The 16,542-nt window shown below is 36.5% G+C and overlaps 1 long non-coding RNA gene across 1 annotated transcript; it reads right to left on the bottom strand.

Annotated features, from left to right (window-relative positions):
* Positions 1–328: 328 nt before the first annotated feature.
* LOC136849831 (uncharacterized) lies at positions 329–12,375 on the bottom strand. The gene is made up of 3 exons (XR_010856437.1): positions 12,258–12,375; positions 1,838–1,992; positions 329–548 (listed from the first exon to the last, which is right to left on the bottom strand). It is a non-coding gene; the product is annotated as an uncharacterized lncRNA (long non-coding RNA).
* Between the last annotated feature and the right edge of the window lie 4,167 nt (positions 12,376–16,542).

Raw genomic sequence — 16,542 nt, 5'->3', positions numbered from 1 at the left:
TATAAGAGGGAACTCTAGAAAATGGGAACGCAACTCAACCGAGCACAGAAGTAATCTTGCAAGAGGAAACCCTAGAAAATGGGCGGCTGTACATAACAGGAGGGAACCCTAGAAAATGGGAACGCAACTCAACCGAGCACAAAGCAGTCTTACAAGAGGGAACGCTAGAAACTCAACCGTTATGATGTCATCCTCGGCAACACCTGGTCATTCAAGCGGCTTGGCGCTATCCACAAACAAATTGGCAATACGTATTATGGCAACTGCACTATAAGGATAAGTTTTAAAAGGTAGTCAGGCAATGCAATTAGAAAATGAGGGCATTTATTATTTTATTCGTATGTTACACAATTTGTGCTACCTGCGCTGAGCAATACTCTCAATATTGTAACCTCCCCCTTCTTGGCGACAGCTGCAAAAAAAAAAAAATTAAAAAGTGATGCGTCCAGAAATTCCTTTTAAACTGCCCTGGATTACCGGCTTATGAATTTGTGCAGGTGTTGTTCCGACGATCCTCTTGTGTTGATCCAATCTCCAGAGCGCTCTCTCTGCAAATTAAGAGATCTTGTTAAAAACATTTACGCTTAATTAGTAGTCTACCTCATACCAAAACTCCGCAATATTTCCATAATGATCATTGCAGTGCAACAATTAGATCAATTTTACATTAAAAAATTCTAGTAAGAAATATCACGCTATTTTATTCTCCTATTCTCCTTTTGAACGACCATCTTTCCTTGTGTATTCAATCACAATCTACTGTGAGAGACTTGATGAGCCCTCAGTGAGACTCGGGTCTTAAGTTGTATCCCTCACAGTAGATCAAGACTGAATACACAAAGAAAGATGGTCTTTTTCCAAAGGTGAAAAGATCTTTATCTCTTGCTAGCCTTTCACATTTGTAAAATTGATCTAATTGTTGCACTACAATTCTCATTTTGGAAATATTGTGTTTTGGTATGAGGTAGAATAAATTGCAATGTTAAGTGCATTAAAAATGAATACACAAAAAAAGTAAGATTTAAAACTAAATTTTATAGTAAAGTGGCGATGCTATCAAATAACTGTCAAACTAAACCTCCTGTCATTAAACTAAATCACCTAAATAAAGCCTTCAAATTTCTTGCTGTTGTATAATAGTAATTCCCATCCCTCTTTACTGGCAATTTCTTCGTGTATGAGCGCAAAAACGTACGTTAATTTTATAAGCGCTGTATTGACAAGAGTAAGGAAAAGCATTTTGATCCGCTCCGTTTGGTCTTCCTACACTTATAAGGAGCCTTTGGTTTGTCCTCCTCTACTCCCCATAAGTAACTCCAAAGGATCAAAATGACCTCCAGGTTTCTCTCTTCAGGTACGTTTTACTAACCATTAACAGTTATAGATAATTTCTATTACTATCAGCAATGATTGATGACTAACCTAAAATTACTATCAACAGTGATTGATCAAGATTTATCAAATGGCATGTAACTTAGTCATAGCCGAGGCTATTGGGAAGCTAAAATTCATGAATTAAGTTACTTATGAGACAAAATTTAAAAGCCAGCAGCGACCTGAGAAAATCGAAATATAAGCAGCAAAACAACCTGGACAGATCATTAACAAAGATCCTAAACCCCGTAACTGTAACTATAACTTAGCTGCACTAAATAAGTTTCATGACAAAAACGTAGTAAGCTAGGCAAAAGGCAGTTTCATTAAATATACAGATTCTACATGCCAACTGTGCTTTTTCATCTGCATCAGCCAGCCATATTAACATGCCCCTGAAAATATATCTCTATTTACGCTTGGCTCTCAAGATTTTACCTTCAGGTTATTTTCATCAACCTACCTTGTAGCTACAATGCTCGTCCTTCAGTTGATGCCCAACGCCGTAGACGAGCTGAATAAACAGAGTGCATATTCTTCAAATTGATCATGTATTCTCCAATGTACCGTCGAGAGAAAATTTTTTTTGACCCATCATTCATCCATGGCGAGAGCTTTCTGAAAAGACATAGAAAGGTGTTAATGTTTATAAAAATTCATAAACAATGTTCAAATATTTTGGTTCATAGCAGCGGCGTTGTCAGAAAAAAAAACAGACTAGTGGTAAGCAATTGATCATTATGCATGGAAAATGGCCACATTTGGACAACTGATTGCAATCCGGCCATCTTGCACGGGGCAAAAAAGGCGGTTCACTAACGGCAACAGAATCCCATTAATACTTAATAACCTAATTCCAAATGCAAAATTCATTACCATTACTTTAATTTTTAGGATCCAAGAAGTCACTCAACACACCTAAATTCACATGTCAAGTACACTCAAGGCAATGACAATGAGGCTTATCAATATTTCAATTATCATATTGGCTCAAAGCAGCAAGGGGAAAAGTTACCATGCTTATGCAAAATAAATAAATAAACTAAACTTTAACCCCTACAAACTTGTGAAAGAACGTTTTATCAATTAAGCCCCTGAAATTGCAGAATAGTTATGGTGTTACAAAAGGTTGCAGTGAAAAAGATGCGCTAACTAAAACCTACAGAATTACATGCACCAGTGGCACTTTTTCTGCACCAGTTGTATTTAGATGGCCATAAAAAGTTCAATGCAAGTTGCATTTAGTTGAAATTAGCAATAAGCTTCCATCAGCCTAATGCATGCCTTGAATTTATACCTAAAATTTTTAATAGGTTATCAGTGGAATGCAGTCACTATATTCTCACTATCCTACGTTCTTGATCATTGTCCTCGTGGACAGGAACCTATGATTTAAAGTAAAGAAAAGGGGCTATAAAAATCTTGTCATATATAATGACAACACATTGTTGATGACAGGCACTTTTCTTTTAAAATTCAATTCGAACCTTGAAATATTTTTTGTCCAAAACAAGGGCTTGGTGGAATGATATCGAAGCACAATGCCAAGCACTGGGGCCCACAGGGTCTTTCAGCGCCCGCTCACAGGAAGGATATGTAAATACTTCCTAATTTGTCTACATCAATCTTAAAATGCAAGTAATGGTAATAAACATTTTATTTCACACTACCTCTAAATCCTCCGAATTCACAGGGTCGCACATTACTAACTACAACCTACACCAAAGGGCACGTTACAACCTACACCAAAGGGCACGTTCAAGGCACTATTGTCAAAGTTTCAATAAATTGCTTTTGATATCAAAATGGAAATTAGGTCCGAGAGTATGCTTTTGCTAACGTGGTTTTGCCCATTTATTCCTTGTTTTCTTACAGTCAGTGAAACTAATAATTGTTCTCTCTAATCTCCAATAAACTGTTCTCTCTAGTCGCAAACTATTCCCTCTCAACCCCAATAAATTTGTGAGAAATGCTTAACCAGTTTATCCCTTGAAATAACAGATCTGTAAGAGTCCATTTAAGAACTCTATCAGTTTCTCGGAATTTTTTTGAATGTTGTAATATTGGCAAATAAAGATTTTTAAGAGTAATATTGGCAAATAGAGATTTTTAAGAGTAACATCGTTTAGTTTCATTAAAACTATATTTTCATTCCTAAATGGTCACCCACACTGTCTTTCAAACTACATTCTGGAATCCTAACGCCACCTTAAATTAGAAAAGAGGAGTTTGCACCAGTACCCAACTGTTTGCTTACCAAATTAACGTTACATAAATATACCAATTTTAACAAACTCCATATTACATCTAAAACACGCAATAATAAAGCCTAGGGAAAAGCCATGGTACCAGTAGTTTTTCTCGTGAAACTGCAAGAATCTTATGATGTATGATAACTTGGCTGCCGTAAGTGGTATGATAACTTGGCTGCCGTAAGTGGTATGATAACTTGGCTGCCGTAAGTGGTATGATAACTTGGCTGCCGTAAGTGGTATGATAACTTGGCTGCCGTAAGTGGTATGATAACTTGGCTGCCGTAAGTGGTATGATAACCTGGCTGCCGTAAGTGGTATGATAACTTGGCTGCGGTAAGTTGTATGATAACTTGGCTGCCATAAATGGTATGATAACTTGGCTGCCATAAATGGTATGATAACTTGGCTGCCATAAATGATATGATAACTTGGCTGCCGTAAATGGTATGATAACTTGGCTGCCGTAAATGGTATGATAACTTGGCTGCCGTAAATGGTATGATAACTTGGCTGCCGCGAGGGGTACAATTCCATAAGGAGAATGACAACGGCAGAAAACGCTTGCCAACCATCAAAATTCATAACCACCACGTAGGCCTACCTTACTATTTGGGGGGGGGGCGGGGTTGGCGGCATTACACTATCTATATTACAACACACCCACCAATATATTTCCTCTCTAAACAGAAAAGCTCCGCATGTCATTTACTAATAAAAGTATCTATGGCTACTGGAAGCCTATTACAAGTCTACGCCAACAATAGGCAAGCAAGTAATTTAGCTTTTATCAGCCTTGTTACTCTAATTACAATAAGTTGCGAATTCGAGACAAGTGTGAAGTTGCTTATCTTGATCGACTTTATAACCTTAAAGTGCAGTAAAGTAAGATGTGAATTCCCAGTGCGCATTCTGCAAGTTATTTACCTTAGATTGTGTTACCAAAATTACAGTACAATAAGTAATGTTGCGATTGCATGATGATTGTTCAGCAAGTACCGAAGTTTTTTTTATTACAAATTTTATCGTAAGTAAACAGACCTTTAATATCACCAGTGGCTGCAGAAATGGAATGGCTTTCCCTTGAGAAAAATTAGCCAGTATCAAAACACCTTAACTCACTACTGAATACAACGTTCCTAAAATCATTCTATTCTGAGTTGTCCACTCTATATCATTACACTGAAATGTGCTATTTGATCCGTTTGTAGCTAACAGTAAGCTTTCTCCGAGAGTTAAATGCTGGAACATATCCTATTTGAAAAGTTATTACCACCAGAAATCATATGTAAGTGAAATCACCAAGAATAAATGCATTATTTCCGAAGGATTTTTCTTTTACCAACCTTCCTCTATTTTTCTAGAGTATATTTCTATATACTATATTTCTATAATCTATATTTCTACATACTATTTTTCTTGAGTCTTAATAAAAAAAAAAACTTATAGCCAAAGTTTTCGAACATTTTTAAACTACTAATCTTGCAAGCAATTGCACAAAAGCACACGCTACGAAAACCAAATAAAAAAAAAACTTGCGCGTATAAATCCCCATGTGAATAAAACCTTGAAAATGTGTCCCGTCGATCCTGAATGACAGCGTAACATCAAAATTTTACGATTCTCCACTAAAACAAACATGATTTTATTATAATATTACCAACTTCAAGACGTTTAATGGCTTACTTGAATTTTCAACCAAACTACTCTTCTGTTTACGGCAAATTTTGTGATCAAAACCCTAAGAAAGTCAAAGTACCTGCTGAACAATCACCCAAAAACATTATTGATAGTACTACTGTAAGCTAGGTAACAACGCAATCAAAGACAAATGACTTGCTAAATTTTCAAAGGGGATTCACATCACTGTAAGGTAACAAGTCACCCAATATAGAGAAAACCAAGTTAAGGCGTAACATTTGTGCCAAACTGAAATGGCTAGTTAACCATGAAATTCACTTGAATAATCAAAGTCTAAAGTGGCTACTTAACCATGAAATTCGCTTAAATAATCAGTCTAAATATTACAAAAATTGAAAATTAATGCAACATTACACCCACCATGCGTCAATTATGTCAGTACCTTTGTATGTAAGCAAATGTATAACATGAATATGCAAATGAATATTTATGATTTTTTCGATGCTCCTGGCACTAAGGAATCATATGAACATGGGAATTTCTCCTCACACCTCAAGCCTCAACAATTGGACAATTGAAACTGATCTATTTAAATATCACTGTATTACATATTTCCGAGAGCTACGAATGTGCAAGTGATACCAGGGAAAAATTGAAGTTGACAAACTAAGCCGTAAACAGCAACGAGAGTTCAAGATATCAAAACGACAGATCAAAACTGAAACCGTATGCATATATAAATATATAAAAACAAAAAAATGAGCGAATATTTAAACTTAAACGTATCCAAGTTTAATCAGTTACTACTGGTTTCACAAAATAAAGGAAACGATAAACCTGTTCAAGAGTATCATTCACTTAGCACTTATCAAAAAATGTACTTGTCAAGGTTAGTAATCGCCAAGTTGTCTTACAGGTAGCTTTTGCTGGTAAAGCAGCATCACCCCCAAAAAGCTTTACAGGTAGCTTGTGCCGATAAAGCAACATCATCCCCAAGATGTTTTACAGATATAGCTTGTGCCTGTAAAGCAGCATCATCCCCAAAATGCAAAAGTGCATTCTCACCCCAAAGCATTTCAATGATTACGGAACATCTAACGCCCAATTTAATACTGATTTGTTAATTGAAATTGACTAGTCAATTACTGCCAAACTCGTAAAACATTAAATGTCACTTCGTAGAATTTTGTTTAGTCAGGAACTATTCAGCATGATTTAAAAAGTGAAAAGATTTCTTCAAAAATCGGTTCCACAGTATGAGACGTAACCCATCACATGTGATTTATACCTCTGTCTTTATTAATCAAGTTTTCCTATTCAGTTTTATTTCACCAATGATGCTTGATACAAAAACGAAACTTTCATTTTAAATGCGTTCACTGAGATCTTACGTGATAAATATTATTGTAGTTAGGCTAAAAAGATAACCGAGTTTCTTTAATTCTTTTAATTATAAATACGTTATTAAAACCAACAACGTGATTGTTCAACAAACCTTAACTTGACGTGAACAAAACAATTCGCGAAATGCGCATTTTACCTACGTTCGTTATTCAACGATGATAAACTGACCAAGCTGACGTTAAATTTGGAATCTAACTTGAAGTGTACAACTTGATACAATGCCAGGATCCCTTAAATGACAAAATTTCTTTGGCGAAAAAATTCTGTAGCTACCAAATAACTAACTAGGACACAATAATTTGAAGACTCGTTTATCGTCTTATTCTCTTGAGGATTTTAGTGCGAGATGGAAGAAGAACTAGAAGTTCGTAAATTAAAGCAAAAAAACTGCCCAGCTAATTCGTTATCTGTTCATAAACCTGGTTCACTCAAATTTGGTAATATGGCCTAACTCTGTTAAGAATAAGGTCTCACTCATTTTCTTTTGATTAAAAATTTTCAAATGCCGTCTTAGACGAATTTTTTTACCTGCCCATTTGGAACTGGCAGCCTCAAAGTGCCTCCTAAAATTTATTTTCACTTAACCTTTGGTTTAAATAAGTCTAACAGTTATTTTAAAGTACAGGTACAAATATTTCACAAAGAGATTCCGCCTATTATTACTGGGTTCGATTCTTAGCAACTAAGTAATAATGGTCGGAGTCCCAGCCCTGATATGTTAATACCATATCAGTATTTGCAGGAAGTTTCGGCAGTTTTTTTTTAAATTAAATACTTACTATTCCCAATTATACATTTTGGGCTGCTAGCGTTCAGAAAAAAATTTGGACAGGATTGCACGAGAGAGTAAATAGAGCGACCTTTCCTAATTAATTTCCTGTTCTTCAATTACCTAATTTTTTTCACATTCACTTTCACAGTCGATTACTCCTAACGAGAAATGCTTCTCCCTTTTGAAGATTAAATAAAAATACTCACGTGATTGATTAAACAAAACTATTCCCGTGATTGATTAGTGCAATGGTACTCAGTTTTTAAATATAGTAAATTTTAATGGCATTTAAATTTAATGTTTCGGGAGCAATTAGGTCACTTGAGGTACAATCAAGCGCTGGAGATTGTCGGTGAAAGTAATTTTTTTCTCAAATGTCACAAGTTCAACGATACGAGGCATGAGTAGTTTGCAAACACTTGCGTAGAGTCCTTAATAACTTCCCTCTAGATTTCACATCTCCCGCTATAGTAACTACATGAATTACCTACAGTCTTCACAAAGTTTCCCTCTAAAATTCAAAGCCCTGGTGATTTTTTTTACGTTGCCAGACGAAATTAAACTTATAAAAGGAATATACCAATGGTCATTGATAAACTGTACAAAATAGTTCAAACTTTTTTCAGTTTCCGGTTAAGTCTACTAGAAATAAACTCATTCCAGTGATTATCGGGCAAAAATAGTAAATAGGATAGGTTACGATTCGATTACAGAAGGATTTTACGCGATTCCAAAAACTCGATATCTGGGAGTAGGTGTCCAGTGAAATCTATAAAACCGATGTTGACATTTATACATTACATAAAAGTGTGTGATACCTTGTATAAAACTGCTACACTTTATCTAAACTATAAAAAAATTCCTTTACTGAAACTCATGCGCTGGAAGCACATTCCTCCTCATACTACGTTTCAAATTTATCTAGAAAAATCATTAAATTCATAAACCTTAACAAAGTGTCTAGATATCGAGTGATTTTATCTGGTCTTTGAGGGGGGCAGGTGACTAGTTACCAGCTATATATAACTGTATTAACGTTCCCTTTGACAAATTTAAAATAATTCCCTGATAATAATGGCAACTGTCGATGTAACAAGGCAAAATTTTTTATGAACTGCATTTTAGTTCATCCTGACCACCGTTTTCAAGTCTCAAGATACCTGATGCAGCTAAAATGCCCTCATTGTGTGAGTACGGCCATTTATTTTAACTGGGGATTTATAGATCCTCTAAAGAATTCTAGGGTGCATCAAGTAACGACAGGTTCCGTAACCTATCATTTATCAGAATTTTCAACAACGCTAGAATAAGTCTTCTCTCGATACATGCTGGTAGGCTGTTTCTACGAGTACAGTGCTGTTGATGACGTGTTGGAGAGTCATGCTCGCAACCGGAGTGCGTAACCTCACCAGAGAGAGAGAGAGAGGCAGGCGTGGATAACCTTTTTCGCAGTTCATTTTGCTTCGATTTCTTATAGCATTTTCTGTTCCTTTATGTAGTCTGTGCTGCCAATTACTAAACCAATATTTGGAAAAAAAATTGCTATCCTAACACATGTCTCTTATAACAAGAGTATTAATGATTACGATATATCTAAAGAGCTAACATTCAATATTCACTGAAAAATTACATCATTACCGAAGCAAACTTTCAGGTAACATACACTTCACTACGCGTAAAGTTACGTTAAGTTAAAAACCAACTAAAAGTTCCTTAATAAAATTACAAGTTAATAAACCTGTTTTAATAATTGATCTCAAATGTTTCGAATTACACGGCAAAGCCATGAACAACAAATGCCATGAATTGATAGTGTACAGCTTTCCGCCATAATTCACAGCTCGTGATGACAAACCATACTTGAAATGCTTACATCTCTCGACCTGGGAACTGTATGATAGATTACGTGGAAAAGGGCCAGACTTATTAGAAGGTGGTGTTATATTCCAGAGTCACAGCAACTGGATAAAGTAAGCAAGATAAAAAGGCAGAAGACGGCTGGCATTCTATAACTCCAAGTAATGGCCCCTCCCATCTTCATGAACACGGGTGGCAATGGCCGTGGCGGCAAACGGTAGCTATGAAACCGGCGCGGTCGTATGTTTTAACTTCTTTTAAAATAAATTTCAAAACGTCAAATTCCTCTGTGATTATGGCTGGTGAAAATAAAAGAAAACTGAAGGACCGAAGTGTCATTGCAAACGTATTAAGATAAAGCAGTTTTTATAAACAAAATGCCAAAATTCAAAGTCTGGTTTTCGAAAGCAGTTTTTATAAACAAAATGCCAAAATTTAAAGTCTGGTTTTCGATAGGATAATCACACCCAAAGTCCACAAAAATAAACTCGAGAAACATTCTACACAGCCGGTATCTGACCATGGCATTCAGACTGTTGTTAACTCTGATATAATACAAATGCAAGATCCCCTCGAATAAAACGTGAATTGACCCAAGAAATTTTTCGCCATTTAGTGACGCTTGACTAAGTAAATGTGTGAACCAGAGTCGCCTGCCGTATGTTTAATGGACAACGGCTCGTTTTCCGTGAATCTAGTTCGCTGTAGTCTACTTGTCATAGACCTTCCCTACATCTGAAACAAATTTTCAACAAAGCTAAATCAGCCTCGATGCTAAGTGAGACAAGTATCGTAGACCATTTCATGAATCCACGGCGTGATTTGACAAATAGTGCCAACTTGTTGGGATAACATTTATCGGATCCTTCCTGGATAGTGACCCCCCACAGAGTTCGGGGTTCGTTATCTAGGACTAATATTTCTTGGGGGTCATTATCTTTATGATATTTACAGTCTTTTATGTTTTTACGATAATCCCCAACGGGCTTGTACTATGCACACCGCAAAGGTGGATAAATAGCGGCTTAAAACCCTTGGGGGTTAACTATCTTGGAAAGATCCCATATATCCTGAATTCTCGAGTAAGCTAAGGCAAGGAAACGAACATGCACGACTTATCTTGTTAGTTCCAAACGATGCTGACTTAATTGTTAAAATCATTACCAAGTACTAAAGGCTCACATTCCTTGTCCAAGACTCTAAGGAGGATTGAAGTTCGAGATTAAAAGGACTTCCATTCACAAAATTATTTTAATCAGTTAAAGTGCTTATCGATGTCACACAACTAATGAAATCAGAACGGTTAAAGAAACTTCCATTTCTTGTTACTAAGATTTTCAAGGATGCCGTGTGATAATATACCTAATCTCATATTTTTCCCCTCAATGAAAGTTGTTTACAATAAAATTCCGCTTACCCGTTAAATACGAAGTTTCACTAGAAGCTTGTTGCTTCCAAGTGCTTTTGCAGATTTATCTTATTTTTAACATACTTATGATGCACATTATCTGCAATTGGAAGTTTTGGATTAAGCCAGTCTTGTGCTGGCACGGGCTCTTGCTCTAGGGCAGTCCGTAATGCAATTGGACTATCAGATTTCCAAGTACAGGTATGAAAGGCTGTAACCCTGCTTGAATGTAGGGTAACCCTACAGTTTAAGGGTACAAATTCACCGCATTACGTAAAGTCAAGATCAGCGCACAGATTTATCAAATATTTTATCAATGAAAAAATGAGCAGTCTCTGCTTACAGAAGCAGAGATTATAAAAAAAAATGTGAATAAAGGGGGAACGTAAATGAACAAAAACATGTGAGGGATACGGACCCATAGAATTTTGAGAAAATCGTATATCTCCGCTTCTGTAAGCAGATAAACTGCTCATTTTTTTCAGATTTATCGAAAAGTGTCTGCTGAAGGGCAAGAGCCTGCGCCAGGTTCCTACCTGGTTCCTAAGCGCTCACTTCACAAACACACACACACACAGTTGCGGGCACATACACTATGCACGTGAGGTGCAGAGCATTATTCCCTTTGTTTTTACAATCTCTGCTTCTGTAAGCAGATAAACTGCTCATTTTTTAGCAAATATACTTCCGTTTGTAGATTTGTTGAAAGAAATAATTAAAAAGAGTTAAGAAAACTTAAAACAAATCAAGGGAACAGGGAATTTGGACCCCTAAACAGTAGGATTACCGAATGTAGTTTATCTAGAGTATGTAGAAGTAACAGCGGTTAAATTTTGTTCATCTGGGGTATTTTCATGTTTTTTTTTACGGTTACTGTATGCTGTTCTGGCAATCCACATGTCTAGTTGTTGAATCTGGGGACGACGAGGAGTAGCGTGGTCAAGGAAAAAGGTTTTCAAGAGATTATTTCTTTTGCAAACTCAATGAACCTATAAAAAAAACACACAGTAGTGTGTAGCTAAACTTCACAAGGAGACTCAACTTTCAAAACATCCCGTTCTTGAACGAATAACGAAGTATTAAAACAAGACTCCTAAAATCCAACAAATCCTTTTTTTTTTTTACAGGTAAATGTATGTCGTGGACCGTACAAGAGAATATTTTCAACGAATTCCACAGTTACTTTCTTTGCGAATACCACTGGCTTTTCCCCAGCCTGAACTGAAACCAGTGCAACGTTTATACGCAAACTTCCCTTATTTTGCCTAAACAACAACTTTTTTGATTAACCACTTAAATGTCAAACCGACGATCAAACCCGCAATGCCATTTATTCACCGATGAAGTCGCTATAGTCATGTATGAAAGCCTTAGTTACCTTACCTAGGGGCCCAACCGGCTTCTGCACTAGACCAATTCAGTCACTGGTACCATGGCTGCTATTTTTTCAAAACGAAATTCCTTCTCTCTGGTATCAAAAAGGCAGATAAATGGTACCCATTTGATATTCAGAAGACGGCTACCACGTGAACTTTAAGAATAAAATTACCTTCACAACTGATAATCAGCCAACAGGACCGAGTTCCTGAAAATTCGGGCACCAAAAACTGCACAATACCACACACTAATCTGTATCCGGGAAGTTCTGAGCTGGACTAACCAGAGGGAATGTTCTAAGAACTTCCGGGAAAGTTTCTTGGCCAATCAGAGGCCTCCAGCATAACACACCTATTGGATACTTTGTACAAGATTCTCTTACAGACTATTAAGGAAGGTTTTTAGTGGCTTCTTCCAGTGCATTTAGTATCATTTAGTGATTAAATGATACTTTTAAATTAAAACATAAAAAAAATCTTACTGAAAACCTGCTGATGATAATTTTCACTACCAAAAACAACATATTGAAATACGAAAACAGAGGTGAATATAAATTTTCGTGAAAAAACGCAAGCGTAGTATAGCGTAATCCAATTCTATGGATATGTGTGAAAATCTTGCACATTTTAACTTGTAAAAGAATTACGTATGAATCTTCGCTGCATGAAAGAGTAGGTCCCTTTTCCCGATATAAAATGAACTCCCAGAATGCCTCTTTACACTGAAATAGCTATTCATCAAGATAAGTTTATGAAAGTGCAAAAACTAAGCAAAATAAATGTTTAACAAAAACCATTAACAACATACTATTAAAGTGGGGAAGGATGAGTCCAAGTCAGGGAGTGAAGCTAGAAATTCCTTTCAATCCCTGTTCTCTCTCACTTCTACCATCGATAAGATGAGAAATGTGAGATATGTCGGATAATATTACATACCTTATTCTATCAATCTATTATTTAAGAAATTTTAGGCTGCCAAGATGAAGAAATCTAGAAAATTTAGGAATGATGTACATTTGTGAGTGTATTATCAAAATCATCTCCCTCACGTTTGCAACTACATACTGTGTAACAGATTGTGCAGTATGTATCTTATATGCAATGTGCGTGAACTTACAGCATGTGACTGTACATTAAACATGCGTCATTTCAAAACTGCTCGAATGTATAAGTGATGTAAACAGTATTCTTAAAACACATAATTGTTGCTCAGTAACGACTGCGTACCTTGTTGGAACGACCGAATTAATGTGCAAAAAAAGTATTAAGACAAGCCCTTACAAAGCAAGAAAATGGGGAATGTATGATGGGTAGCGTTTAACACTAAGTGAGCAATAGACCTACCTCTTGACTTCCACAGTAAAATAATATATACTCTTCCTAATCCTCTTCAACGCCTCTCATTCAACACTTCACAATGCGCCTAGTTATTACATATTCTCACATATCTTCTCTAGATAATCACACCATCTCAGTACTATTTTTAATTATACTTTCTGTAACATCTTTGCCACCTTCAACGCCGCTGACCAACCAACCCCCCTCCCCCCCCCCAAAAAAAAAAAAACTCCATATACAGTATATGTCATTCGCAAATATTCTCGTAAACATTCACTAGTTAGTTCAGCAATTATTTCGTGCAGCTTTGTCACCTCAAATCCTCCAATTACACATTTTTCCTGAACTTTCGCTATCACCCTTACCTTACCTGTAATTCACTTCGTTCTCAATCTAGAGCGCGCGTGCGCCTCCCCCCGCCCACCATACACGCATATATATAATGGGAACTAATATTAAACTAAGAAAAACTGAAATAATGAGGACAGAGTATACACAAACCTTTGGGTGAAGGCGTGAGGTTGAATATCTAATATTTAGGAATAATGATATCCAAAACAGATGGTTGAGAGTTAAAATTTAGCATGACTAAAAAAAACAATCAAACAAATGGCAAGCTGAATGATATTTAGAATCAAATAAATGAAAATTGTATTACTTTACGAATATGAATCTTGCTATACAATGAAGCTATTTATGTCTAAAAGGTTTTGTCAATCTGAGAATAAAGCTTTACAACGAACATTAGGTATAAGATAGTAACTTTAAAAGTGAATACCACAAGGGGTAGGGAATTAAGGAGATTCCTTTTGTCAATGAGATAATGCTGAAAGGGAGATGGCGATGGATTGGACATGCCCTTCACTAACTTCTGGGAACAGCACGCGATAAGAGTCTGTTGGGCTCCTGCGAGCAGTAGGAGAGTTGGAGGACCTAGACCTATTTAGATGAGAGCTATGAGAAAGGTGGCTGGAGATAAGTGGAGATCTGAGTTATGAAATTTAGGCTGTTAAGCACTTTCGACCCTTTTAAGATAGTGAAAAACGGGAGTTGGAGTGGTTGGACAGTAAGGTAAATGAAGCAGGAATGCAGGTAGAGCAAAAGGTTAAAAAGTGAATGCAGCTGGGGCTGAAGGGATGTGGCAGGCACCCTCTACAGTGACCATCGTGATGTCACTAACCCCCCTACGGGGGTAATATTGTATTCTTTCCCCAAAAGGATAAGAACACGTATTATATGAATTGCTGGGAGACAGCCTTGTGCAAGGTAATTACGCCATTATGGTAAGTGATCATGGTACCTTATCCAGGCCATCCGTTAGTCGAGTTGCAACCATACTTTTAATTAGGTTAGATTTGGGTATAAAGGCTATAGTTGTTCAAAGTTACTTTAGAAATATTTATTGGTACTAATGAAATTCCTGCTTGTAGACTACTAAACCTTGCAAGTGATTTAGCCTAAATCATTTAGATTAATATTCTTACAAGTGCTTTTAGTTTCTAATATGATAATTATACCATTCAAAACACCCTAGTGGTTTTATAGGTCACTAATGACGAGCTAAGCAACAAGGTCGCATCTCCCCTTAGGAGGGAAGTAGGGGGACCAGATAGGTACTGCCGGCAGTTTAGCAAGCACACCTATTGGATCCTGCCCACTACAAGAAAGCAACTCATTCCTATCAGACAAAGTAAGGTTATGAGCAAAGTGAACATCTCTAGTCAGTAGCAGAACTTTGAACCACCAAAGTAGAAATTGGTGGCACTACACTGGGCTACATTTTTTTTAGTAATTTCATGTGCTCTTAGAGGTACTGTAACTGTGTTCTCTGTGGACCACTTAATACATTTTAGTCGTCATTCTTACCCAAAAATTTTCCTAGCCACCCCTTTATTTCACATACTTCAAGGTATCAGATTTTTTTTACCTAATGTTGGTACGGTATTTTGGGTTATTTTACTAACCCTTATGAATCAAGATTAATTTATACTTTCTTCGACTGCTGTTAGTCGAAAAACACTTTCTGCCATTCACTGCTTAAGACAGTGAAAAGTGTGCTGGAGTGGTTGGACTGCAAGATAAGGAGATTCACAAATAAAAAAATTAAGCACATTGCAGAAAGTGGAATTGGGAGAAAACCCCACAGCTGCAGTAATGAGTAATATAGTAGCTATAGGTTGGACAGCAAGACTTAAGAGAGGAAGAAGGAATGGATGTAAAGTAAATGGCTTAAAATTGAATGGAACTATGGGTACACGGATGCTGCAAACAACCTTAGTAATGCCTAGAGTGCACCACATAAGGTGCACTGATGGCACCAACCCCATAAAGGGAAGTTTATTATAGTAAAGAGTAAAATAACATCAAAGGTATTTTAAGGGTTCTTAAGCAAAACCTCCACCAAAATGAGGGGAGAGTGACTGATTTATGAAATTTTGAAGACATTTTTGGCCATTCAGTGAAAAGAGGGAGCTGGAGTGGGTGGACAGCAATGATGAATGTACGCGGAATTTGATAAATTTTAATCTGCGAGAGAAATAAAAAACGATGAGGAAACTTGACAGATAAACCAGTATGGCTACAATGAAATCATTACTCAGCAAAGGAAGAGTATGTTCTACAATAAAGCACCAAACTCAACATTTCCTGTTATAACTCAAGTTTTGACAGATGACTTCAAGTCTAAAACACACTGGTGAAAACTACTACAATGGAACCACTTAAAGGTGATACACTAATGTTTATCCATTGATAACGGGTCTTCATATTAAGCTACACAATAAAATTTGATTAATTTTTTGTTAGCCAGACCCAAAAATAACAAGACAGAATTACATTTAAGCCACAGACTCACCCAGTTGCAAATAAAAAATGGTACTCTTGACTACTCACATCTTATTTTTATAATTCTCTGTTCTTCACCAATGGTTGCTATGGAAAGCTGATTTCTTTAGACTTAATTTCTTGACCTTTAATTGTTCATTAAGCTTGAAGAAAAGGTCTATTGCTATCATACATAGTCCTTCCTATTGCCCCTGCAGAAGTTACCTCTGTGACTCTTTTTGATCAAAATTTCCTTATAAATTTTGTATTTCCCGGGTTACATGTTCCGGGTTTACA

Source organism: Macrobrachium rosenbergii, chromosome 21, assembly GCF_040412425.1.
Source record: "Macrobrachium rosenbergii isolate ZJJX-2024 chromosome 21, ASM4041242v1, whole genome shotgun sequence".
NCBI classification, from domain to species: Eukaryota; Metazoa; Arthropoda; class Malacostraca; order Decapoda; family Palaemonidae; genus Macrobrachium; species Macrobrachium rosenbergii.
Note: the sequence above shows the minus strand (reverse complement) of the source record. Positions and strands in the feature narration are given on the sequence as shown.